At 32.2% G+C, this 18,636-nt stretch overlaps 1 protein-coding gene across 3 annotated transcripts in view; it reads right to left on the reverse strand.

Annotated features, from left to right (window-relative positions):
* The window catches only part of LOC149477378 (uncharacterized), a 73,700-nt gene that overhangs the window by 38,860 nt on the left and 16,204 nt on the right, over nt 1-18,636 (reverse strand). The gene's annotated exons all lie outside the window — the stretch shown is intronic.

Genomic DNA, 18,636 nt, shown 5'->3' on the forward strand with positions numbered 1-18,636 from the left:
CGAACTCTGTGTAAATAGTAACCAACTATGGTTAAGTCTAAAATTAAATAACTTACTTATCATTAAATAATAACGTAAGCTTGTCTATTTTGAACCTAATTCGGTAAAGGTAATATTGACCGAGTCGGTAATTTTGAAATAAATAAGTACTTTTTTAATAATAGCCGAGAATATTTAGCAATACTTGCTTGTATAATACTAGCAAAGCTTTAATACACATTTTAAATACGTCTTGATTGAATGCAGCAGAATAATTTTTAACCGAGCTAAATTGGTACTTTGCTAAAGCAAAATTTTCTCAGTGTACGCTTACGTTGACTGGGTAGGGCTTCATTCATGTTTACATACCTTGTATATAAGAAATACATTTCTTTGTACGAGGATAAAGTAGGGGGAAAATATCAAAGGTTTGAAGTAGAAGAAATAATAAGATATATTCCGCGTCCAACCAGTAGTCCTTGGCAAAAATTTATGCAAGAGCAGATGTCTATTTTTAACAAAATTTAACTTCCGTTAGCGGTTCACAATTATTTTTTTTTTTTTTAGAATTAATATTTTGGAGGATAAAGGAAATGATCAATTTTATACGACTATTTCGCCATAATGATTTTTACACAATACTTTAATAAATATAAATCAATGCATTGTGCATTCTTTGGCGATATTATCTACCTAATATACATTTATGTTTTAATATTATTACCTAGAGCTGGCTAGGCTAGGAATAAATTAAACACAGATGCATAACCAGTTTTAAAGAGCAACACTGTTAAATGAAACATTTAAACTAGAACAATAGACACACGACTGAACCAAATCAACCAAAACGAAGCTCGTAAAACAGTTTTCTCCTACAATAGATCAAAGGTCTGACGAGCATCTTCCGATTTCCTCAACTATTTGCCGCGTCGACACACAAGATACTAGTTTGTTCACGGTCATGCTATTATAATCTTGTGATTACGCAAAAATTATGTCAATAAACCATTGAATTTGTTTGTACATAAATCAGTGTTTGGACTTTGATACTCAAATATTAGGTAGGGTAATTGCGCTGGTTTGCCGTCCAGTTTCGGTTTTCGTCCATTTGACTGACCTGCTACAATCACGTGCGTAAAACTTGAATACAAACCTACCTTCCCACGCAAGTTTGCACTTTTTACGGTCCTTAATGTGTAAGCAACAGTACTATCAACATCAAAATTTGATTTGACAAGAAGAGAGTTCAAAAAATTAACGTAAAAGTGGCCGCTTCCCATCCGTGCCTTGCAGATGTCATCGCGCGAGAGAAAAATTTGCCGGCGAGAAAAGTTCATGGTAAGTTAAATCACTGTTTTAGCTAGTTAACGTAATGTTTTTGGTACGTATGTTTAGTTATAAGCCTATCAAACGCAATTAGAAGTGTTTATCATACTTTTTTTATAATACTCTTCGAAAAATTAAGTGGACGGATACTAGGTTACCAAATTCTCAAAATATTTGGTTTTCGTCCAAGTGGACGAAAACTCAAACAGCTACGTGAATATTTGTTAGGTTCTTTTTACTGTATCGGATCTTTAAAATACTGAATAGTTTCTCCCGAAGTGATCTTTATTGCTTTTAGTTTAGATTTTTTGGTTTCCGTCCACTGCTTTGTCAGTGCTGCCAAAATAAAAAATATTTAAAGAAGTGGACGAAAACTAAATTTAGCTTTAAACGTTTCAGTTTTCGTCCATGAATGAGTATTGGAGTGGACAAAAATTAAAAATGGCTATTCTTTTGCAGTACTTTTCGTCTTTTTTACGTATTGAAAAGTTTTCTATTCAGTATCTTCCTTATAAATAATTGGTGAGGGCCAGAGTGTTGTAGGTACCTAATATTGTCATTCATTCAGTCATGTATCATTTTCCTTATGTGAAGTAGAGTCAATTATTCGTGGCATAAATGGGGGTAGGTCAGACATAATACACTGTATTTTTCTTGATTATCATTCACTTGAGTATCATCTTTTATTCTAGGTCTGTTTTGCCAATGCAATATTTTTTTATTCTACTTACTCAACGTATCCTAAGAAAGATCTTATTGTTTTTAGATGGCCTCGAAGGAGTCTAAGAAAGCTAGAAAAAAAAACGCTACGTACACTGAAGAATCTTAAAGAATAAAGGCATCAGTAAGACAATAATGCATAGTTCAGTAAGGTATAGTATAGTTTATTTTAGTAGCCAAAACGTATTATTATGGCTGTGTTTAATATAGTACGTTTCATTTGATAAACAAAGTATTAGAATGAATATTTCTGTTTTTTGATGTAATTTCTCAGTCCTATAATTATTACTTTATTCATTTACATTGTAAGTAACGCATTCCTTTCTTTATTACGAATGATTAATCAGTCATCACTAACGCATATAAAGACTGCCAAGTGCTACATAGATCTCAGTGTTGACTAGTTATATTGATTATTATTAGTAAAACTAAACCTGTAAGGTAGTGAGAAATTGTGATGTTGATTAAATAAAAGTATATATTTACCTGTAATTGGTTTTTAACTTAATAGTTGACCTACCCTCCTTTTTCTACACGGTGGTCGAAAACTAGCTTACACTAGGACGAAAACCAGTTTTTTTGGACGAAAACTAGCATTTACCCTACTTTTGCAGAAAATAATTTAAATAAAAAGATACGTCAAAATGATTTATTTTCACTTAATATTATCTTAAAGAAGACTATATAAGGACTAAATAAAAATATTATATGTTTAAGGAAGGGTGCTCCAAAATATTTATTTCGCATCACAAAGTTGGCAACTCCCATAACTGGACGAAAACCAGCGCAATCACCCTATAGGCGTATAGGCAAAATTTGGTTGAAAGGTAATAAATATGTTGGTGAAGAAAGACTTCTCAATTTTCATAAGATGGTCTATCATGAGCTGTTAGTACTCTACATATAGTTATCATCGTGATGATAAGAAGTTGTATTGGTAGGTACTTTACGTAACAAAATGTTCATGCAGGGGCGTGCCTATTTAATCGCTACTGTACGTACAATAAATAATTATAAGTGACATATTTGAGGCTTGCCGTATGAAGTGCTTCACCAGTAGGTACCTACCAGTGAAACAATGTAGCTAAAAGAAATGTTACAAAAACTACATTATAATATTATGTCCCATCAGAGGTTAATTAGCTTAAAAACAAAGAAGTATTGTATTTTTTACAGCTATACAATGATGTTATTATTTCATAATTCTATAACCAAACGTTTTTCTTCTGCTTATTATTTAAAATTTTAAAGCAATATTTTTCAAACGACGAAAATTTACATTTTAACATAAATCATCAAACACTAAATCACTGCAACTTTTTCGTTCAATATGATAATAGATGCATTAATTATACGTCTAGTTTAAAATGGATATATAAAGCACATTTTATAACTCACAGAAAAACCTTTAAATATGTGTGAAATCCAATTCTTGCTCACAATATTATTTCATCTGTTTGTTGCTCTGCCTGCTAATTAGGTGACCCATTTACATCATAGCTTTGAAATAAAACTATGAGCTTACACCATAGTAAAAACGTTTTTCTCTTGTAACCACTTACGGAATAGTCGTAGCTTTTTGTCCAAGCAACACTTTGCTTTAGAAAGTTTAATAGATGAATTAAAGATTAAAACGTGAATTATGTGATTTCCTTTCATTTAATGAAATTTGGTTATCCTAATCCTAGCTTCTGATGAGTGATGAGAACCAATTTTAGTCTTTATTATAATATCTTAAGTGTATAATACACAGCTTTATTTCAAACTATTTTTTATAACGCCCAATTTAACTATAAAATTAATTCAAAACACTGTCTAGAGTCTAGACGGGGCTTTGTATGTTGATTATTGATTATCTATACTAATATTATAAAGAGGAAAGGTTTGTAATTATGTATAGTAGGTTTTCACACATAAACTACTGGACCGATTTCAAAAATTCTTTCACCATTAGAAAGCTGCATCTTCACTGAGCAACATAGGCTATATTGCATTTTTCAAAAAAAATAGAGATCCTTACCAAAAATGCAATAATGTAACCCAAGGTGTAAAAAATTCCTCTGTCATCGCGTGCGCTACGGAATCTATTCTATTGAAGTACGAAGATGGTTCTTAATTCTTATGAAAAAAAAACGTAAACATGTAGGTACCACGGGCGAAGCCGGGGCGGACCGCTAGTAAACTATAAACTTCTAAGAAAACCTAACATAGCTTCGCGTTACTACTTACTACACATCACGTAGGTACCAAATACCAATGCCATGAAAATTTGAAATTCTAATTAGTCGCAAATGAAACATAAAATTTGTATATAAGACAATGGATTTTGTTATCCATATGTGTTAATGCTACAAGTACCTATGTGTATAGATATGTTATAGGCAAGTACACACTCACACACCTTTGTTTACAATCTTGAAACTCGACAGCAAAACAATCCATTAGCTGTTTTTAAATATAACTGTTTCCTAAGTTCATCTTTAGATTGAGAAATTATACGAATATAGTTAAGTATTTTCCCAAAATTATATATTTAATAATGACAATCATTTGAATCAAAAAGAAAAATATTTTATCAGGATACAAAATCAAAAACACCTATCTGTCAAACGGTAGGTGATTTATTGAACTTAGATTATTTTGTTTATGTACCTAAGTACTTATCGTTGCAAAACAGAGGCTTAGACTTTAGTCGTAGATATTATTACGTTGCTTATATTATTATATTATGTACTTTTATAAGTACAGATTCTTTGACAAGTTGACAAGTTTATCACAAAATCGCACTGTGAATCGTGACTCAATTTTCTTTTTTGCCCGTTGTTCTATTATAATGGTGGTTTAATATGGCTATCCATAGAACAACGACAAATTTGGGTATTAAATAGGCGAATTTTAAGACCTCTAAAGCAAGTTATCGTGATTCGTGACTTAATTATTTATTGTTTATTTTTTAACCGCACTACGTACTTACATTTTGTTGTAATGGCCGCTAAAATTATTGCACGCCTTAATACCACAAAAAATACATCTTTAAATTATATAAAATAGGAAATCATTATTTTTTTCAAGTTCAAGGTCCTTACTTTTTATTACTTGTGCTAAATGTAGGTACGTCTCAACTTTCAGATATAAAATCTCAAGCCACGCTCTACATTTTAGACATAAACCAATTTCAATCTTAATCTTGAATTAAAAAAAAATAAGAGATTAAAGTATCCCATCTTATTATAATCATTGTTAGGCCAGTGAGATATGGCCCAAAATAATAAAGTAATGTACAAAATAGAGTACATAGTTAGAGTATAGTTTATAAACTTCGCTTATTTCCATGCAGAAATGACGTAATAAATTTAAACAAGTGTTTATATAACCAGATAATTACTTAATTTACATTTTTAAATAATATAATATTTTACTTTAAAATTTCTTCATAATATATTATGCTTAATATATTTTATAGTACAGCAAAATTTATCAAGAAATGCAATTACGAGTATTGTTCCATATTTATTGATATAAATTAAAATAAATCCATCTGTCTGTCTGTTTGGCTGTTACTGCTATTAAAGTAAAACACAGCACTGATTTATGCCAGTTCTAACATGTGCCTACAGCCTACTACTGTTTACGAGCTCTTACATTTCAAAAAACACGTAATGTAGCAAATAAAAATAGGGGAAGAAAGTTTTTGTCCGTACCTTTGTCATACTTTCTTGAAATTATCGCAACGAGGTACCTAAGTACATAAATTGGAATAGTTACAGCCTACAGATGAACGACGTTAGTAGAGTCTATCTAATTTCGACCATTAGGTGACCACATCTATAAAACGTACCGAATAACTTCATCTAACCTAAAACCTGTGCTATAAAATAGATGAATAACTCGTTATTATAATCTACATTTTATGATTCAAGTATTCGAAATAGATTAGATAGCTCTTTCTAGAACTCGTCTAATCTACTGTAATAGGTACCTACTACATAAATATATATATAATATGTATAGATAGTTTTATATCACTAGTATTAAATTATTATAACTAATTGCTTATTTTGTTTCGGGCTGTTTACACAGATGGTTTGAATTTCCAATTGCGTGAACTGGCGTGAACTCATTAAAAATCCGACGAAATTTATAATAATTACATTTACCTATTGTTTTACACCAGAAATAACCCTGCTCAAAATTATCACAACGCACTGTAACAAACAATACTAACCAACGCTTTCATTTTCCAAATAGCCAAATACAAAAAAGCTTTCTTCCATACCGTCCAGCTTTGTTAATTATTCTGCCAAAACAAGATCTGGTGGCGAATCAAGCAAGTTCCACCAATCAGCGACGACAGATTTCGAGTTACCGAAATCCGGTTGTACGACAAATGACACAAATGCTGGCAATGCTGGCACTGCAACTTCGTCTGCGCAGCGGGTCAACGGCCGGGAACAGCTAAAATCGTACTCATCTGTCCCATACAGATAATACTATATAGTATTCTGTATTATATTATCTGTACCACTCATTGCCAAGAGGATTATTTACAGCGAAGTGAATACAAATACAACGAAAGTTTGTGAGGATGGATCCCAACAAACAATTATGCGTTGGTTGCAGGCTATTTTAATGTTTAAGGTACTACTATTGATTTATAATGGATTCAGTTATCACTAAAGGTGGTTCAGTACACTTATTAAATAAGTTCAGCTCTTCAAGTTGCATTACAACTGTAAATAACGAATCACAATTTCCTTAGTAGTTAGTGTAGTATCAGTGGCTGCGTATATACTTAAGACGTTAAAGCTTGTTTCTGCTTACAACGATAAAACCTGTTGAAAGATCTTCATTAACTCTCTTTAACTCTTATTGCTACAAATCTGCTATAACGGAGTTGCTTTTAGATCATAAGACTTTATTTCAACTTCAGTAACGTTAGCGGTTCTGCAAGGGAGTTAATTAAGAGTGTAGTAACACCAAACTCTACATACGTTGTATAACCCTTATATACAGTTTACGCCTGTTATACTAAAGGCAATCATAGGTTAAATAGTTACAGTGGTTTTGTACGATCCTTATATAAAAGGTTTTGGTGTAAGATGAATTACTTGTAACTCTGTAAAAACACCATTAAATGTTTCGAACGCTTAAAGAGTTTATGCATAACCTAACCTCAAATTCTGAAAACATTTATCGAACTGAGCTCGTGACAATATTTTTGTGTATCTTTTGTGTTTGTGAATGTATGAACTGTAAGCTGTGCATTTTCTTTAAAATGAAACCTGCGCCTGGGGTGACTTGAAGATTAGGGGTTTCATTACTTTGTAAGGAACCCTAATCCAAACATGTATAAATAAAGCTAAAATCAGTATTTTAGTCTCCACAGCAGATAAATGTCTTCGATAAGTGTATAATTCCTCTCTTATATCAATCCGAGACCGTATAATACTCTTTACCACCGGCGTTGTAGTTCATCAAGTGTCATAATTGATTTAAGGGAAGACTGTAACTTTAAGAAAAAATCGCCATTTTGATTACTTTCTGTAAACATAACCTAAAAATTTATTGGTACAAAATCACTTTCTAATAACGATATATTTACATTTTTCTAATTATTTTACTTAGTTTTATGTATATAATCACTAATAAAACCGAGCAACACTTGAAAATGACGTTTAAAACTATTTTAGGTTATTTGCATTTTCAAATGTTATCCTTTTATTCCTCTAATTCATAATTTTTTGAGGGCGCGTTAAAATTGAGATGAGAAACACGATACACTATCACAGTAAACTGGCAAGCGCACTAATAATTAACTTAATACTTCAAAAATACTTTAAATCCACATCATACATTTTGTGATGAGAATATTGCAATGTCGGCATACTATGTCGGCAGATAAACGAAGCACTCATTTGGACAAATAATAACTTAATAGAATTCTTTTTACTTTAAAGCTTTTACAATCTGATTTTGACACAGAAAACTTTTCAAATGACTTATAAGGTATCAACGTACCGGTCTTAGTTCTAACTAACACCACTATAGATATGTTATATAACTCTAGGTTTCAACTTAACTCCATTCTAAAGGCGCTATAAAGATTCAAACTAAAATTGACGTTCTTGTAACACCTCTTACACACTTCAACTAAAGGCTTTGTAGAACCACTATATAGGGATTAATACAGGCTTAGCCTGCAAAATTTTGTGCCAAAATCGAGGGTATAAAGGTGTTATTACACTCTATAACTCTCTTATAAGAAATGCGCTACCTCTTAAATATCTAAGTAGAACCGAAATACATGTCTAATAAAGCTTGTCTTAACGCATAATTGTTTGTTGGGATGTATGTGTATGTTTGTTACTCTTTCACGCAAATACTACTATACCGATTCCAATGAAATTTCAAGCACACACATAGAGGGTAGGTTGGATTAACACATAAGATAGGTTTTATCCCGGAAATCAAATGTGAACGGGAACTATGGAAAGCTAGTAATAATATAATAGTATATTACCACCCATTGCCAAGAGGATTGTTTTACAGCGAAGTGAATGCAAATAAAGCTATTTGTATGCTCGTTTATTAATTCAGATGGTTAATGAGACTTGTTTTTTTGGGTTATATTTGTTTAAGCGCCATCCAGTTTTTGTGTTGATTTTATACGGAGGAAGTATTGCTCTTTTGTGTTAAATAAGCGGAGGAACTACTGCAATTAACTACTTTCACTAATGGAAATATAAAACGGACCGGAGTTTCAAATAAAACTTTAACAAATATCAAAGCTTCACATAACTGAATCGATATTGAGTCCAAACCGCTTTCTTTGTTCCACCGTCCACGCAACATATTACATAACATGTGGTTTCTGAAAAAGTACACTACGGCCAACGTAACTTGGCGGGCCTGAACTTCGCGCAGAAGGCTGCGCACGAACGTTTTTTAGGAACGAAATGGTGGCATGAGGCGGCGTGCGCGGGGCGGAGATCTAGGCTAGGGATTGACTCTATGTAAACACAATCATCCCTTTATTCGAACGAATATCGCAATCGATTTTTATCGATTTGAAATTTATTGATTTTTGTTTATATGAGATACTGAACGAAATAGCTTTACAAACTTATTGAATTTTGTCGTTAGTAAAAGAGATTTCGAGTTTAATAGCAAAAAAAACTAATAACATTTTATTTTCATGGTTGTAAGACATGATTTAGTTAAATATCATTTATTTATAAACGACCACTACAATAAGGACTGATTGAGAATATTTGAAACCTATTATAAAATTAAATATTTAAATATATTTCACAATTCAATTTCAATCGATTTGAAAAAAAAATCGATTAATCAATATCCTCAGACACGCATAGTGGACATCCCTTTTTGTTTACGTCGTATAACTTCGTGCATATTCGGCAATTCTCGGTACGCAATTATGTATCTCAGTCACACGTTAACATTGGTGTCGTGTTCGTGTCGCTATCTCTGTCTTGAGTACAGGCGGTTACAAAAGTTTTCGTTGAGTTGATCGTTATTATTTGTTATTATTATATTGTTGAGTGTTAAGTTTAAATTTGTTCGTGTTTAAGTTTGTTTTAGTGATAATTTGGAATATTCTACTTGGAATCTTGTATTATTCGGGAACAAAGATGCCACCAAAGCATAATATGGTTTTAAATCGCCAGGCGAGAAAAATAATATTCGATTTAACGCAGTATTTTAAAAAAGAAAAAGAAGAAGGCGTAAAAATTGTTGACAAAGTTTTTTTAAGAGTTGCTGAGTGAATCCTGAATTCATTAGGTTATTTTTATTGCTTTATGTCTCATAGCGTTTTGATATTTATTTTATTTGTACTTGGTCTCTGTATAAGGAAATTTTTATTCGAATTTCAGTTTAAAAGAAATAAATGCCTATAACACTTTTTTTTACGAGTGTACATGCGCAAAAGTTCGTAGAGGCTATGTTCAGGCCCGCCAAGTTACGTTGGTCGTATTGTATATTGTACGTGGGCTTAGAAAACACTTTTACGCTATATCCAAATAAGACGTCATCTTAACTTATATCAAAAAAAAGAAGACTTTGCTAGCATTACCCAAATAACTGAGTATAATTTATGAACCCGAAAAATGTCACATACCTTCCTAGTTCCTACTAATAAATTAAAAAATATTAACATGCTCTAAATTCCACATCCCGTCGATAAACAACAATATTGCATACAACAATGTCGATGTACTCTATAGAGTACATATTCTATTTCAACACATGAGTAGATTACATTGTTGATGATAAGAGCAACGCTTGCCACTCATCGCTGTTCTGAATCAACCCTTATTATCGATAATAAATATTTAGTCATTGATATAAATATCGATAATAGTTATACGGGACAAACGAAACAGAATAATATCTAAGACTGGATCGACACCCATAATCTCTAGAGCTTCCACTACAATCCAAAAGAATATGTACTAGCAACAATAAATAGTTTTATCGATATCACTTTACATTTTCATCATCTCGCAGACAGATTCTTCTAGACGGTTCTATTTAAAAATCATAATATCACAACTGATAACTCGTATCTCAATTTACCTCCACTGCAAAGCAGCGTGCTCTTTATTTGTAGTTGTTTACAATATTGATAATACCATAGTATAAAGAGAACTATAATATAACTACAACAACTGTATATGTATAATTACTTTAGGAGTAACAAGTAACAACTGACATTTTGCTTCTGAAACTCTTTATACTATGCTGTCTGTGACGTCACTTGGTTCGTGTAAACGAACGAGGACAATATATCATTATTTACGTCACAAATACATGCAAGATTTAACCTGTAGGTCATAGTATGGCAGGAAAATAAGTTTTGAATAGTATTATTGTAGAGATAATTTTTAAAATAAACATAAGTTACTAGAATTAACCAATTGAACATCCGTGTGTGATGAATAAACACCAAGTTGTAAAATCAAAAACATCCAGACCATTATAGGTACGTACAATCAAATAAAGTGTGAAATTCTTTAAAACCGAACTAATAACGATAAAAGACTTGAACTCAAACCCATCACTTACTATAAATATAAATAAACTAGATTTCCGCCCGCGGCTTCGCCCGCGTTTTCAAAGGAAAACCCGCATAGTTCCCGTTCCCGTGGGATTTCCGGGATAAAACCTATCCTATGTGTTAATCCAAGTTACCCTCTATATGTGTGCTAAATTTCATTGTAATCGGTTCAGTAGTTTTTACGTGAAAGAGTAACAAACATCCATACATCCATACATCCATACATCCTTACAAACTTTCGCCTTTATAATAGTATTAAGATATAATTTGGAAAATCCAAAAGTGCACGCCTCATAATTTTTTTTTAATAAATATTTATTAATTATTATTTTTGTTTATTTAATAACAATTAAACCACATCGAATCAGACCCTGAAAAATGAAAGGGTTCTATTCCTGAGCATACTCAAGCGTAAGAGAAAAAAAAGACTCGATTAGTAAAGTATTTCGGTCGCTATCGTGTTAACAAGAAAAAGGATCCGCACATACAGACACACGGACGTCCAAGACAGAACTGTTTTAAACTGTTTTGAAGTGAAACTTCTTTATCGGGGGTGGACAAAAATTTTGTGTAACATTTTTGCGTTACGCCGCGCGCGTGACATTTTTGCGTTACGCCGTACTCGTGACATTTTTGCGTTACGCCGTACTCGTGACTATATACATGTTATATTAAAGTGATCAGCAAAATCAAAGGGTTTGTTTTAATTCTAATTCCAGTGAATTTCTAAAAAAAGTAAATAAGTAATTACATCTATTTTTCTAATACTTAGGTGTAATAATGGTATTTATTTTTCTAAGTTATTTATGATTAACCTCACTTTTTGATTGTATTTTTCAATACACTAACACGTGGGTGGAATTATGGTATCAATTTTTTCTAATACTTGAATGTTGATTGTGGTATTTATTTTTCTAAAATTGTATTTAAAGTTAACCTCAGTTTTTGATTGAATTTTTTAAAACACCAACACGTGGGCGAGATCATGTTATTTATTTTTCAAGTTATTTAAGCTTAACCTCTGTCATAATATGTATATACTATGTGCGTCATTAATTTCTGACTGTTTCGAGATTTCGACATTAGGAATTTATATTTATTACCTCTATTGTTCGAACAAAAATAAGTTACCGCCTTTAAGAACTTGCCGACAATGTAAGTACAGTATTGTTTCTTAGAAAACATTTTAGGAGTATACGATAATAAATCTATGACTCACGTTAACACGTGTTTGCTTGATTGGTGTTCAATTATGATTTTGTGAATTCAATATTTATAAGAATAAACCTCAAACTCTTTATGTCCAATCAAAGTCGAAATCCTTTATAAGTTGAAAACTCTATATAACTCGAATTTTTTGGCGTCTCCCTTGGTCTTTTGAACTACCGCACGAGCTGAGCGAGCGAAGCGAGCGAGTCGCGGCAGTGGCCGGCGTAAATATTCAAATAGGTAGCGAGGAGCGAAGCGACGAGCATCTTAGGTTAACTTTTGAACTACCGAACGAGCCGAGCGAGCGAAGCGAGCGAGTTGCAGCAGCGGCCGGTGTAAATATTTAAATAGGTAGCGAGGAGCGAAGCGACGAGCATCTTAGGTTAACTTTTGATTTTTGAACTACCGCACGAGCCGAGCGAGCGAAGCGAGCGAGTTGCAGCAGCGGCTGGTGTAAATATTTAAATAGGTAGCGAGGGGCGAAGCGACGAGCGTGTTAGACTAACGTATTTCTGTAATATTGTATACAAGCTGTGCCGCGCGGTTTCACCCGCGTGGCTATGCTCCTGTTGGTCTTAGCGTGATAATATATAGCCTATATTACTCGTGGATAATGTAGCTTTCGAATGGTGAAAGAATTTTTAAAATCGGTCCAGTAGTTTATGAGCCTATTCATTACAATCAATCAAACAAACAAACAAACAAAGTTTTCCTCTTTATAATATTAGTGTAGATAGTAAATTATTTTTTGAAAAATAAGGTCATAAAGAAGTTTCACTTCTTACGTGTGTACTCTAGTACACGCACACATTTTTTTTTTTAACTAGTTTAAATAACAAAAATGACATCAAAAATATCATGAACGTTAAAAATAGTGTTTTTTCTTAATATGTGTGTGTATGTATTATCTTACAAGTGCAATGTATGATACATAAAGACATTTTAAGTTTGAAAAATCAGATGTTTTGCGCGAAGTGACAGTAGTACCTACCTCAACGCTTCGCTTATGAGGCGTGCAAAAAGATATCCGATTGAAATCGACATGTATAGAAATTCACACTTCACTGTGATAACTAAGTGAATTTTCAAAATTAACAGTATGATAATTTAAAATTTTACAGTTACTTCTCTAATCTCAATGAACATATTTTTTATAAGATAAATTTAGAGATTTAATATCAATAAACAGTAAAAGATCGATAACTTCCTTTAATAAATGAGAATTTGCTAATTAATGATTATAATATTCATTAATGACGAGTTAATAAACTCATATTTAAATAAGAATTTAAGACTCGACATTAAAATCGAAGATATCGATAAACGAATCTCCAACACTTTTTTCATTTAAACAAAAACCTTGTAACCGTTTTGGTTCGAACATATTATTTTAAGTTTTAACAATTGAATTAATTCGAACAACTGAAATATGTTAATTTTAGCATTTGATTGATTTCAATAATTAAAATCATAACATCGATTACTAAAGATTACAGGTGATTTGTTACATAAATATTATCTGTTTTTGTTTGTATCATACATAAATGAACGTCACATACAATAATAATTAATCAAAACCTTCAAAACCCTCTACTTACACAGAACTTTTATAAAAAGTTAATACGCAAAGCAATTTTGCCTCTACCTATTTACCCATAGCAAAATACCATCAAACGTTATTTTATAAAAGAACTTTAATTATTCCATTACTTTCACGGGAAACTGGCTCATATTCCATCGTGTTAAATACCATATTCGTACCATAACATTTATTACTATCACGATGAATCCGTTGTACGGAACAAGATAACCTTGAACAGCTATTTTGAATTACCATGCCGTGTTGTTAGTATGATTTTGTTTACATACATTACGTTTTTTATACAATATTCGACACGTAATCAAGTACCTGAGTGGCAATGAACTTAATGAATATGTACATGAACCATTATAGGTACTCGTACAAAAAATAATTTCATAAATCATCAAATATACGAAACCATTGAATTATTTTCAAATCTTATTAGTGAAGAGTCGATAATTGTTGATACCTTATAAACGTTTTGAAACCAATAACCTCCTTAGGGCGGAAGAATTTCACTTGAGACAGATCCATCTTGTTTCTACACTTTTTTGTATATAACACTAGGTACGTACCTTTTTAAATCGAATTCCAACAAGCTCTAGAAGAAGTAATGATTTAATCGCTATGAACACAGAGTAATGAGCGAGAAATTAAAATAAAAACGTTATCACTCGTTATCGTGATAAACAGCAAACAGCAAATAATGGTTTCTGAGAAGTTTATCGAAAAAAACGTACATCTTGATCATACGTGATCATGTACTCTACATAATTGGTTAGTTGGAATTATTTTAAATTATTGTTTACGTATAGATATTTAATTTTATAGATCAGCTGACAGCTTCTTGGGTCAGTGGTTAGCATGGATTAAGTACCTAATTTTACATTGTTCAAGTTGAACCGGGATTGAAACATCTTAAAATACAAATACATACTCATTATTTCAATTTTCAATGCCATAAATATTTCAATTGTGAATATGAACTGAGGACCTGACCTGAACTGAGGAACAGAAGGACTACCTAAACACCTAAAAAATGACCCCTTCACATCGCCTTTTTTTACTATTGATTCTCATATTTTTAAACATCCACAAAAAATATAATTCAGCATGTTACAAAGAAAAAAAAAACCAAACCATAAAACGTCAATTATTATATTATGTACATACAAAAAGCATTTGCCTCAATCAACATCCTACTGAAAAAATACCTAACACCTACCTACCGCCAAAACTCTAACATCTAAAGTCAACAAAACGTCCCCATATCGCAACACTATAATAATGAACGTACATTTTCACACTAAAATGCGTCACTTTGCACCGTTGTTTCATTGTTTGTGACTAATTCTAACACGTGGTGGAGTATCTCGATTGCGGGACACGTGTCAATAGTAGCGACTAGAATCTGATACTACGTGATCATGTTGAAGGTCTTTAGATAAAGATAAGATAAATATTATTCATAATTTGTTGCGTTATGTTTAGAGCAGGCATTTGCATAGGGTAGGTTTTTAGCTAGGGTGTGGGCGTATCGAATTAATTAATCCATTGACCACCGAGAGGCCAGATCCGACCGCGACACAATAGATTTTCTATTGTGTCTGTGATTCCGGGGCCTGATAGGTTAAACGCAATATCCCAATTAAAAATGGTAATACCTTCGACCCTGCCACTGAAAGTACATAATATTTACCTAATGCTTACATGCGACAAAATCAATCGATTCAGTTTAATTTATTCACAAGCATAAATTATCTTTTAACTTTCTCTGTTTTATTATCATACTTTTTAACAGTGCCCATTATATGTATGTATGTAAACATGGACAGACCTACTCATAATCCCTGTGGCAGTAAAAAATCGAAATGTCAGATTATATAATAGCAATCATTTGTCATACAATAAACTTGTTTTAATTCCGTTGAAGAATGAAGAAATCACACGTACACAACAATTTGTATTTTGTACATTTTCATTAAATTTATTCACTAAATAATTTTACTACATCTTAATAATTAAATCAACTATTTACCAAATCAATATACATATGATTAGGACCAGGTAAATAAACAAATGTAAAGCACTTTTGATTCTCTACTCGGTTATAATCTTTGAAACAGCTGCATAGATTTTCAATAGACTTCTACTTGCAGATAGCACATTGTTTTAGAGTAACATGTTACGTCTTTTACTATTAAAATTAGTACAAGATAACGCGGACAAAGCGGCGGGCGGCAGCTGTGTATTACGAAAGATAATATAAACAAGAGGTATCATTAAAAACTATTTGTGGCGACCGTTAGCTTGCGCATTATGCAATATCGAAACTCGAAAGCAACTCTCTGAAAGTATATCTCAATCAGTCAGTGTATTTATCTTTAAAAACGAAATGGCTGAACCTATTTAATGAATAGATATTCATATTCTACTGAAAGATTTTACTCTTTATTGAAGTATCCATGACCTAGGTAGGTTAGTATGTTCTTACTAATTGTTTTTAATTTTTATGTTTTGTGATTTGTAAAGACTTAACACTTTAAAATCTTAAACTGTTTTAATACTACCTACATTGTGTGCCAATAAGCTTCAGATAGGTATCATGAGTCAGTTGCACTATAATACTATATCATAATATAAAAAAATGATTGTACCTATCTTTGTTTTGTTATTGTTTTCGTTGAGATCGAAAATCAATTTCCTGTTTTAATCTCTATATTTTTCTCGAATGTTTTCTTTATTTAATTAAATTAATGATTATTCCACTTGTTAGCGTCCAACATCTGTACGATTAGCGTTATCATTGTGATAAAATACACTAATGTCTGATGATTAATTAGTTATTTATAATGCGAATAAAATATCGTTTTTATGTAACACCAGTCGACCGGACGACTGTTTTGTCAGGTTACCCTTATCAATTCGGAGTATAAAATATAATTTACGACCTTTTATCAGATGTATGAATATATAGAAGTGCTTCATAAAATATTTGGACATGTCGTTTCGGAAAGTTTTCTATATGAATGGAAGAGAAGAAATAGAAGAATAATTAAGTCCATATCAATGAGCATTTGTATCATTTCGTAATTTATAAATTCCTATAGATAAAGACTATGGTGCGGTGGTATTAAAAATGTGACGTGTGTGATAATTAGGTATAAGTGAAGTCCCGTGTCCCCGTAGTGGGGTAGGGGGCAGATGCATTATTCATACATCTGTTTCACTGATCGATTTTTCTTTAGGGACAAGTAGGTGATCAGCCTTCTGTGTCCTGCCAGACCGAGACATTTTTTTTTTTTCGTCTCCACCGGGAATCGAACCCAGGAACCCTCGGTTCTACGCTCACGTGTCAACCGCTGTACCGAGGAGGCGGTCGGCGGAGGGATAATTAGAGGTATACCTACTGTTAATTTCTATGACAACGAGAGCGAAGCCTTGGTCGAAAAGCTAGTTATAAAAATAGATTGTTCACATTCTTCTTCACATATCGCTATTATTTACGAATGGGAAATTCCAAACGCATATAATATTTTAACAAGCATTTCACATAAGATCGCGTGCCCTTTCTCTATTCATTACATTCTATTGCGCTCACAATTTTCCGTCCCCTATTTCACGCCCTTCGAATATAATACGTATAAGCGTTTGTCCTTCATGTGTGAGGGTCAAATTGCTGAAACCTAAGCTGGGGTTTAACTTTTAATACCTAGTACCCCGCCGTTATGATAATCCAATTTAAATACTAGACTGCATTGAACAAGTCACTAGATAATAGATATCCTTAGTCATGATTCTGGTAATTTAGTAATATAAAATATAATTTATGTAAATTCATTGTGTTGTGTCTAATTTCTTTTACCAAAATCAAAGCTGACTAAATACAAATAGTAAATACTAACATTCCTTCACGCAACTGAACGCGCTTATCAGGATTTTCGATATTTGGCATTCTAATAAGAAATTTTTAGGATTAAATCTACCGATTCCATAAAAAACGGTTGACATTAAAAAAAAGTTAGCATAGATCGCAAAGCTTCAAACAACTTATTGTAAATTTTATCCAATTAATATCATATTATTATTATCTAGATGTATCAAACTCTCTCTAACTATAAAAAAATTATAAATCTACGATCACCGACTATTATCCTTAATTCACGAATGCTGCGCCATTGAAAATTTTAATGTTCTATAGGGCTGTCAATCAAATAAAGAAATATGACGTGATGTCACACACACATTCGTTTTGTATCTAAATATAAACAATATTACATACTGTTTATGTATTTTGTTAATTAGCACATTCTAATTACACATCCCACGGTTGACGCGACGAAAGGTCAGATCTATTATCTGATATCAAATACCTACATAGAACCAATTAAATTATACACCATAAACAACTGTGGAGCTCATCCGATCTTTCCATTATAACCCTATAATGCACATCAGAAAAAATCTAAATAAAATAACATGAAATATCGCTGCTTGTGCCAAAAATGCGATATGTCAATATTTCACTTATTAACCTCCATAATAATTAATAACCCTTATAAACCACAAGTGACAACCCTAACGGCCCCACCAAGGCCACTAACGGGAAACGTGGTCCTACAATGTTGTACGAGATAAACATTATCGTATACTTCTAACGTATTGTAATACAAAAGCAAACCAAACTTTACTCTCCTTCTATTTTGTTTGTACACAATGTGGTACGGCTATTTCCTACAAC

The sequence above is a fragment of the Colias philodice genome, chromosome 25, assembly GCF_061535455.1.
Source record: "Colias philodice isolate Cphi_HAF_F1 chromosome 25, ilColPhil1 Martin Lab GWU primary, whole genome shotgun sequence".
In the NCBI taxonomy this organism is placed as follows: domain Eukaryota; kingdom Metazoa; phylum Arthropoda; class Insecta; order Lepidoptera; family Pieridae; genus Colias; species Colias philodice.